At 46.5% G+C, this 9,827-nt stretch overlaps 1 long non-coding RNA gene across 1 annotated transcript; it reads left to right on the forward strand.

The window, feature by feature from the left end:
- The first annotated feature begins 1,707 nt into the window (after window positions 1–1,707).
- LOC149443892 (uncharacterized) lies at window positions 1,708–9,142 on the forward strand. Its single transcript, XR_016306607.1, has 2 exons — window positions 1,708–7,924; window positions 7,962–9,142. It is a non-coding gene; the product is annotated as an uncharacterized LOC149443892 (long non-coding RNA).
- The last annotated feature ends 685 nt before the right edge of the window (window positions 9,143–9,827 follow it).

Here is a 9,827-nt window from a genome sequence, read left to right on the forward strand (position 1 = left end):
GGGAATTTCCGAATGCTTTGATGTGTTTCACTCTTCGTGTAGGCAAAGGTGTAGCTTTGTGTAGCTCCTGAAATGGGGTTACGACCTGATTTTTTCAGCAAAAGCATATAAATATGGATACTATATGGAGGTGGGCCATAGTGGATAGAAAACTCACATAGTGCAACTTGACTGAATGACGTTCAGGGTGGGGCAGCACAGTGGCTAAATGGTTAGCACTTCCGCCTGGCAGTACTAGGGTCGTTGGTTCGAATCCCAGCCACAGCACCACCTGCCTGGAGTTTGCATGTTCTCCCTGTGCCTGCGTGAGTTTCCTTTGGGTACTTCGGTTTCCTCCCACACTCCAAAGACATGCTGATAGGTGAATTGGCTCCTTTCTAAATTGGCCCTAGTATGTATGAATGTGAGTTAGGGACTTTAGATTGTATACCCCTTGAGGGTTAGGGACTGATGTGAATGTACAATATATATGTAAAGTGCTGTGTAAATTGATGGCGCTATACAAGTACCTGAAATAAATAATAAAATACTCATTAAAAGAGAAGTATGGGAATCACAAAAAAAATGCAATGCTGCATCTGCTCTGTGCCATCTTTGCACTGAGAACTGAGTGATCAAACACCACTGGTCGCTCTGTTCTCAGGTCTGCCCTGTCAGTCACAGGCTCTCTGCTTTGCCCCTCCAGATGTTGGCTCAGACTCTCAGCAGCTTTCTGATAGGCTGAGCCAGGGCTGTGGATAAGGGGGTACTACCAGTCCCTGTGTACGGGACCCAGGCCAGCAAGGGGGCCCAGGCAACTGGGTGAATCGGATCTGGGCAGGAAGGGTGAACGGCACAGTGGGGGGTACAATTACAGGAACCAATCCTCTGTATGGCTCTCTCTGCAGCAGCTGAAAGCTGGCTTCTTCTCCTCTCCCTCCCACTGACTTTCAGCTACTACAAAGAGAGTCATATAGGGGATTAGTTCCAGTAATTGCCCCTGCTCCCATCACGCTCCCTGTGCACCATACATTTTCCCCCTGCTACCCAGGGCCTCCTGTGTGCACCCACAGAGCTTGTGGCTTCCCTCATCTCCTTCCCACCAGCAGCTGCAATAACACAATAGGATCCTTCATGATGGAGACTGGGGAAAGGTTAAGGTAAGTATGTCACATTTTGGTAACAATCACTCACTGTGTTCATTCATAACTGAAGCATAGTAAACTGTTTTTTTTGGAGGGGGGGCTGTCAGGTTGGCTGTATGGGGCCCCACAGTTTCTAACATTAGCCCAGATGCTGGTCCAGGCTTCTGGGTGGCTCCCAACCATGTGTTTGGAATCTTTTCAGAGCCTGGACTAGCTCTGTGACGTCAGCCAACAGCAGGCTTTAGCCTGCTGTCAGTTGGAAATGGGTCACAGGAGTGCAGAACAAACTGCACTCCTCTGATCCATTGAAGAAGTATAGCTTTGGCTGTACTTCTTCTTTAAAGGGAGCCTGTACTGGAGCAGATTTACAATGAGGAATACCAGGCTTGTGCCTATTATTAGCAGAAGTAAAGAAGTGGCCCTGCCGTGCATGGTTAATGGCAGGGCCGTCCCAGGTTTGAACACTATAGGGTTGATTTACTAAAGGCAAAAAGACTGTGCACTTTGCAAAGTACACAGTCTTTTTGCCTTTAGTAAATCAACCCCATAGTGTTGAAACCTGGGACGGCCCTGCCATTAACCATGCACGGCAAAGTACAGTTGCGCCCTGCAAGTGCAGCTGCTCCAGAGTTTAGTGAGTGAGCAGAAGCTCTGCTGACTTTCATCATCCAATCATGTGCAAGCAAAAATGCTGTGTTTTTTTTTAATTTTCCTTGCACGTGATTGGATATTCTTTGCAAAGTGAAGCTTTACCTCATTTACTAAGCTCTGGATCAATTGCATTTGCCGAGGGCAACTGCACAGTCTATTTGCCCTTAGTAAATCAACCCCTCTGTCTTCATTGCTTCCCACCATGGTGGCTCTATGAGTGTTAGATGAGGCGGCTTCCTCAGTTGACCTAATTGATGGCATGGCACTGATTAACAACCGTTGTCAGTGGAAATACTCTCTTCCTTGTTTTCTCTCTACGTCCCTATTGGAGAGATTCCCTTTGTTTCTTTTTTGAGAGACAGTAAGCCAAATAGCCAGACTAAAATAATCCCACTGAAAGCGGCCCCTTCCTCACTAGATGCAACCTTCAACCACCCTTGCGACCTTCCCTCTCTGCAATCAAAACTTTTTTTCTTATCTACTGTCCAGCTGTCCCGTGGCCTCCATTCCCACCTTGGGGATAGTGACTTCGCCTCCTTCCATGAAGACTCCAGAAGATGTGCACATCACACACCTGGGGATACTTTAGGTTCCATAAAAACACTGGAGGAGGGCGGATCTGGCAACTTGTCATCAGGGGGTCATCTTCATAAACCAGGAAGAAACAGCCAGCGCCAATATGATGGTGGTATGCAATCCGGGCTGTGACAGCGATGCATGGACAATGCTAGATTTGCTGGGTGAGTGAATAAGAGGGGAAAAAAATGGGTGGTGGGGTGTGAAGATCTTCTATAAGCTGCCAAACTGGACTAAAAAATAGGACAGTTGCAAAAACCAGATGTCAGGAACAGGGGCGGACTGACCATTTGGGAACCCGGGCACTGCCCGAGGGCCAGAAGGGGGCCCCATGAGATGCCCCTGGTACCTTTCATATGCTTTTTTGGGTGTGGTTTGAATGTGGGCAAGGACACAGGGGCCCCATGATCCCCTATTGCCTGGGTGCCCCATGAGTTGTCAGTCCGCCCCTGGTCAGGAATGAGATGGAAACTGCCCAACAAAGAGATGGCTCTGACCTGTATGGGTCACCTTAGGGTCATGCCAGGTATGGATAGTGAGTGGCTAAGTGGTTAGCACTTCTACCTTTCAGCATAGAGGTAGTTGGTTCAAATCCCAAACTACCTCACTAGAGTTTGGGAGTTTTCCCTCTCACACCCCATAGATGTGATGGGAGGTTAATTGGATCCTGTCTAAATTGGCCCTAGTGGATATGAGCTTGGGACCTTAGGTTGTAAGCTCCTTGAGGGCAGGGACTGATGTGAATATACAGTATACATAAAGCACTGCGTAAATTGTTGGCACTATAGTACCTATAATAAATAGTGTTGCCCACCATGATAGCTCCATTCATTGCACTCCCCCAGCCCCCTCGCAATCAAAAATGAAATTTTTTTTTATTAGTTTACTTTTTCTTATCTACAGTCCGATCCTTCTCATGGCTGTCATTCTCACCTAGGAGCAAATGACGTCTCCTCTTTTCGGAAGCCTCCAGGGGTATGCACGTCACATACCCCAAGATGCTTCAGGTTCCATCAAAGGAGGGTGGACCTGGCAGCTTGCCATCAGGGGGAACCAGTTCCTGATAATATGGAGGCACAGAACTTGGACTGTGGCAGCGGTTTGCAGCATGGAAGTGAGGATGTATTTTTGTTTTTTTCTTGAGCTCATACTTCTCTTTTAATTATACGTTAAAGTGTTGCTAAACACACAACCTTAAAATCAGTCTGTATATGCAGTAAAGCATGCTTGTAATACTCACTGTGGAACCCAAGGGGTTAATCCTCCGCACTGTGTAAAAAGGATGTTTGATCATGTCTTCTCTGATCCTCCCCTTCTTCTACTGTCCCCAATCCATCTGCTGATAGAACAGAGCCTTGGGGGCAAGCTGCACATGCTCAGTTTGGTGTGCATTGCTAGAGAGTTTTTTTTTTCCTTGGGAAAGTGCATGTGATCAGCACAGGGCCAATCAGCACTGTCCAGACAGAGGGTCAGTCCTGCAGCCTCATAGGACAATCTGGGGAGAATGAAAACTCCTCCCACAAGCTTTACCCAGTGCTCTGCTGGATATTGATAGATATCACAAGACTACTGTAACTGCTGATGAGAAAAGGTATTTAGCAGTTTATATTTACTAAAATAACTGCATTTCCATGTTCTGTGTCTTGTGGGAGACCGGATATAGTGAATGCAGGGTCTGGGGAGACCGGATATAGTGAATGCAGGGTCTGGGGAGACCGGATATAGTGAATGCAGGGTCTGGGGAGACCGGATATAGTGAATGCAGGGTCTGGGAAGACCAGATATAGTGAATGCAGGGTCCGGAGAGACAAGATTTAGTGAATGCAGGGTCCGGGGAGACAAGATTTAGTGAATGCAGGGTCCGGGGAGACCGGAATTAGTGAATGCAGGGTGGGCCTGGGGAAACGGGATATAGTGAATGCAGGGTGGGTCTGGGTAGACCGGATATAGTGAATGCAGGGTCTGGGGAGACCGGATATAGTGAATGCAGGGTCCGGGAAGACCAGATATAGTGAATGCAGGGTCCGGAGAGACAAGATTTAGTGAATGCAGGGTCCGGGGAGACAAGATTTAGTGAATGCAGGGTCCGGGGAGACCGGAATTAGTGAATGCAGGGTGGGTCTGGGGAGACGGGATATAGTGAATGCAGGGTGGGTCTGGGGAGACAGGATATAGTGAAGGGTCCTGGGAGACCGGATATAGTGAATGCAGGGTCCGGGGAGACCAGATTTAGTGAATGCAGGGTCTGGGGTTTAGTAACACTTTAGTTCCCTATTTTTAATATGATCTTCTAGTTTAATCTTAATCAATATTTTTTTTTTGCGTTTTTCTACAATGCTGTAATTACTTTTATATTAGGCGATTGTATTAATACAAATTTATTGTATCGTGAATTATTTTTGTAAATTTTTTTGTATGCCGTTTTAATAGGACAGTACAAAGAATAAGGTGGAACTGAGAAGTAGTAACATCTACCAGCTAATCACGTCACTTTATCAATTAAAAACGATGATTTATGATTGGTTTTGTGGGTTCCTGTTCTTTGCCCTTTGCTTTTTCTTTGTTGTATTATTATAACATATAAAAATCCTTTAAAAATCTTAATATAAAATGTAAATATACATTGCGCCCTGCACACCTGCTCCAAGAAGAGCACTTTAGTTAAAGGCGCAGACTTTTTTGAATTCAGGGAATTTTTATAGATTATTGTTTACATGCAGAAATAATCGCTAATGAATAAATGTAAATATATTGGTTGTATATTGCTTATTTGGTTGTCTTGAAAATTAAATTTACAAAAGTATTTGTAGACATTCCCTTCATTTTACTCTTTCCCAAACCTGGCAATTTTTGATTCCTTGATTTAAATAGGGGATTAAATTAAAAGAGTCATGAAAGAATTACTGGAGCTGCCATTGCTGGCTTGTTTCTGAAGAAGCTAGTTGCCTGTTATGTTGACTCTAAATTTAAAATGGTGGTAAAACCATTGCACAGAGCATGTAAATATGATGTGTTTGTTATTTAAAAAAAAAAAAAAAAAACAACCCATATCTCGTCTACTGTTCTCTCTAGCCATCGTTTACCTCGTTTTTGGACCTATTTGGTTCTTGTATTTACAGAGATGTACTGGCTTTACTACCCTATTTGCCTGGTTTGATTCCTACTTTGTGGAATTGAGGTAGTGTACTATTTCGGCCCTATTCTCCCTGTTGCACCATCCTTGCCTGTACCGTAACAAGGTTAGTACACCGTTTGGCAATTAGTTTTTACTAATTGATATTGGAGTGGTCTTCAGATTGGCTAGCTCTAATACAAGGGTAACATGTTTAAATACCTTCCCTAATAATTTATATTTTACCTTTCTCCCTTCCCCCTTGGAACGGAACTGACCCAGTCTGCGCTTGGGTACTTCCATTAGGATACCGCTTCCCCGTCCGAACACCGATCACAGACACCACAGCAGACCATACAAGACTAGACGACACCAGTATTGAAGGAAACCAGAAAATAGACTACCGTATTTTTCACTCCATAAGACGCACCTAGGTTTTAGAGGCAGAAAACAGGAAAAAAAAATTCTGAACTAATGGACTGCAGACATAGTACAGGAGATCACCAGAGACTGCGGACAGTACAGGAGATGACCAGAGACTGCGGACAGTACAGGAGATGACCAGAGACTGCAAACAGTACAGGGATGACCAGAGACTGCGGACAGTACAGGAGATGACCAGAGACTGCGGACAGTACAGGGGATGACCAGTGACTGCGGACAGTACAGGGGATGACCAGAGACTGCAGACAGTACAGGAGATGGACCAGAGACTGCGGACATAGTACAGGGGATGACCAGAGACTGCGGACATAGTACAGGGGATGAACAGAGACTGCGGACACAGTACAGGAGATGACCAGAGACTGCGGACATAGTACAGGAGATGACCAGAGACTGCAGACAGTACAGGAGATGACCAGAGACTGCAGACACAGTACAGGAGATGACCAGAGACTGCGGACACAGTACAGGAGATGACCAGAGACTGCGGACACAGTACAGGAGATGACCAGAGACTGTGGACAGTACAGGAGATGACTGCTGACCTTTGGGGAGGGAGGGGGAGCGGGTACCTGAATTTGACAGGTACCCGCTCTTACTTCCGCGGAGTTGTTCTTTGACCTTACCTGTTCCTCTATCCAGCTGCGCGCTGTCTTCCCGGCTTCTGTAATGGCGCTCGGCTTGACAGCCGGGTGCCCAGTGCGCATGAGCGAGAAGCGCTGCGCTTTGTGATTGGTCCGGCGGCTTCTGGGATCTGTCATGTGTCCCAGGTACCGCCTTACCATTCACAAAGAGCACCACTTCTTGCGCATGCGCACTTGGGACCCGGCTGTCACGCACACTACAGAAGCCGGGAAGACCGTGCCGCTGGATAGAGGAACAGGTAAGGTCCCGCTGCAGAGCTGAGCGGCCGGCCCGGTATTCTGACACGGCGGCGGTGGAAAAACCGGACCGGCCGCTCCATATTCGCTCCATAAGACGCACTGACATTTTCCCCCCTTTTTTATGGAGCGAAAAATACGGTACTTTATTTTAACACAGATACAAGATATATACATTCAAGGGAACAACCCCCCTCCCTGCATAATGACACAGGGTGGGGCAATCTACCTTTAGTAACAAGAGACACACCAACAGACAGTCCAATCAGGAGGGAGAGCTGCCGGAAACAACAACCCCCCACCCCAATATTAGGACAGTTCACCCTGTACCCCTAACAGGCACAGGGTGATTTACACATATTAGGGACATGGGGAGCTGAGACAGGGGTCTCCCCACCTCTCTAAAGTGAGCTGGGTTCCATGGGCCCCCCACCCAAAGTGACTCCTGCCACACCCCTTCTCTGGATTTTTTCTTTAGATTTTATATACGCTGCTTAGCAGCCATTGTGGTTGAGTGGATATTTTTGAGGCCTTCATATGTCTCCTCTACATTTTTCACCTCAGTGAATATTTCCAAGTGGCTTTTTGTGCTTTAACCACTTGCCTACCAGGCACTTATACCCCCTTCTTTACCAGGCCAATTTTCAGCTTTCAGCGCTGTCACACTTTCAATGACAATTGCGCGGTCATGCAAGATTGTACCCATATGAAATTTTTATCATTTTTTTCTCACAAATAGAGCTTTCTTTTGGTGGTATTTAATCGCTGCTGGACACTTTACTTTTTGCGCTGTAAACAAAAAAATGCAAAAAGTTAAAAAAAAAGTTTCTATGTTTCTATTATAAAATTTTTCAAACAGGTAATTTTTCTCCTTCACTGATGTGCGTTGATGAGGCAGCACTGATGGGCACTGATAGGCAGCACTGATGGGAACTGATAGGCAGCACTGATAGGCAGCACTAATGAGGTGTCACAGATAGGCGGCATTGATAGGTGGCACTGATAGACAGCACTGATAGGTGGCACTGATAGACAGCACTGATAGGTGGCACTGACTGGCACAACTGCTGGGCACTGACTTGCACAACCACTGGGCACTGACTGGCAGCACTGCTGGGCTGCACTGATGGGCACTGGTGGGTGGCACTGGTGGGCACATGTGGGTGGGCACAGGTGGGTGGCACTGCTGGGCACAGGTAGGTGGCACTTCTGAGCACAGGTGTGTGGCACAGGTGGGTGCACTGCTGGGCACAGGTGGGTGCACTGCTAAGCACAGGTGGGTGCACTGCTGGGCACAGGTGGGCGGGACTGGTGGGTGGCACTGCTGGGCACCGATCATCAGGGCACTGATCATCAGTGCCCTGATGATCGGTGCCGATCCCTGTTCTGACAAGTGCCGGTTCTCGGCAGCACTTTCCTCACGCTCTGACAGCGTGTGGAAAGTGCAGCCGAGAACCGGCAATTGCATTTCCCGGTGATCAGCGTGTCATTGGACACGGCTGATCACGTGGTAAAAGGCCGCTGTGACTGGCCTTTTACCACATCACGTGATCAGCTGTGTCCGTAGGACACAGCGATCACAGAGATCACCGGGTGCGCGCCCCCAGGGGCGCACAGGAGAGCGCGTTCTGGGAGGACGTCATATGACGCCCTCCCAGAACTAGCCGGCCACATTGTAGCCGTCATTCAGCTATCTGCGTTCGGCAGGTGGTTAAAATCGATGTTCACATCAATCTTACGGCCTATATCTTTGGACGGTTAGCACAACACATTTTTTGACCCTTATTATATTGCTATCTGGATTGGGAAGGGATATATGTATTTTATGATCTATATACCCCTTTTAGATCTCGAGAACCCCCCCCTTTTATAGGGACTGCCAAGTGGTGTTTCATCCTTGTGGGATCCCCCTGCTGACTTGCCTGACACGCGGCTGCTCCATGGGTTACCATCATTTATCCCAACACATTTTCTGCTCTGTAGCTGATACCTCAAGGTATTTTTGGATCTATATAATTAACAAATAATTTGATATTATGTGACATCATGTTATATTTATATTCAATCCTTTTTTTATGTAGTAACTCCTGAAGAAGCGATACTCTCGCGAAACATGTCGAGTAACTACAGAGTAACTATCAAGTGATTACCAGTATCGACATCTGATTTATGTCTTTTGATACCTTCACCGGGTTACGGTACAATTGTGTCAATTTTAATAATTTTTGACGAGTTTTGTAATCAGCTTAGAATACTCTTCCCCCTTTTGGGGGTCTTGCATTCTTAGCAGAAAAATATGTATGTAATTGCTATGTAATGGTCTACATTTCTACAATAAAGTGATTTTAAAGATATTTTGTTGCAGTGCCTCTAAAGTCCGCAATTGGCCTTTTTTATTTTTTTGGTTCATTCTACTTTGTATTGCTAGAGAGGTTCCTTTTTTTGCTTGGGAGAGTGCATGTGATCATCACTGTCCAGACAGAGGGTCAGGGGTCCTGCATCCTCTTAGAGCAGAAGGAAAACTCCTCCTACAAGCTTTAACCAGTGCTCTGCTGAAGTCACAAGACTGCTCTAACTGCTGATGAGAAAAGGGATTTAATAGTTTATATTTACTAAAATAACTGCATTTCCATGTTGTGTGTACTGTGGGAGACCAGATATAGTGAATGCAGTGTCTGGGGAGATCAGATATAGTGAATGTAGGGTCCGGGGAGACCAGATATAGTGAATGCAGGGTCCGGGGAGACCAGATATAGTGAATGCAGGGTCCGGGGAGACCAGATATAGTGAATGCAGGGTCCGGGGAGACCAGATATAGTGAATGCAGGGTCCGGAGAGACCAGATATAGTGAATGTAGGGTCCGTGGAGACCAGATACAGTGAATGCAGGGTCCGGGGAGACCAGATACAGTGAATGCAGGGTCCGTTGAGACCGGATATAGTGAATGCAGGGTCTGTGGTTTACTAACACTTTACCCTATTTTTGTTTTGTGTTCTTCCCCTTTAAAATATATGGATCTGCACAGTAGGTTATATATA

The sequence above is a fragment of the Staurois parvus genome, unplaced genomic scaffold (genome assembly GCF_062004578.1).
Source record: "Staurois parvus isolate SC_StPar_1 unplaced genomic scaffold, SC_StPar_1.0 ptg000827l, whole genome shotgun sequence".
NCBI classification, from domain to species: domain Eukaryota; kingdom Metazoa; phylum Chordata; class Amphibia; order Anura; family Ranidae; genus Staurois; species Staurois parvus.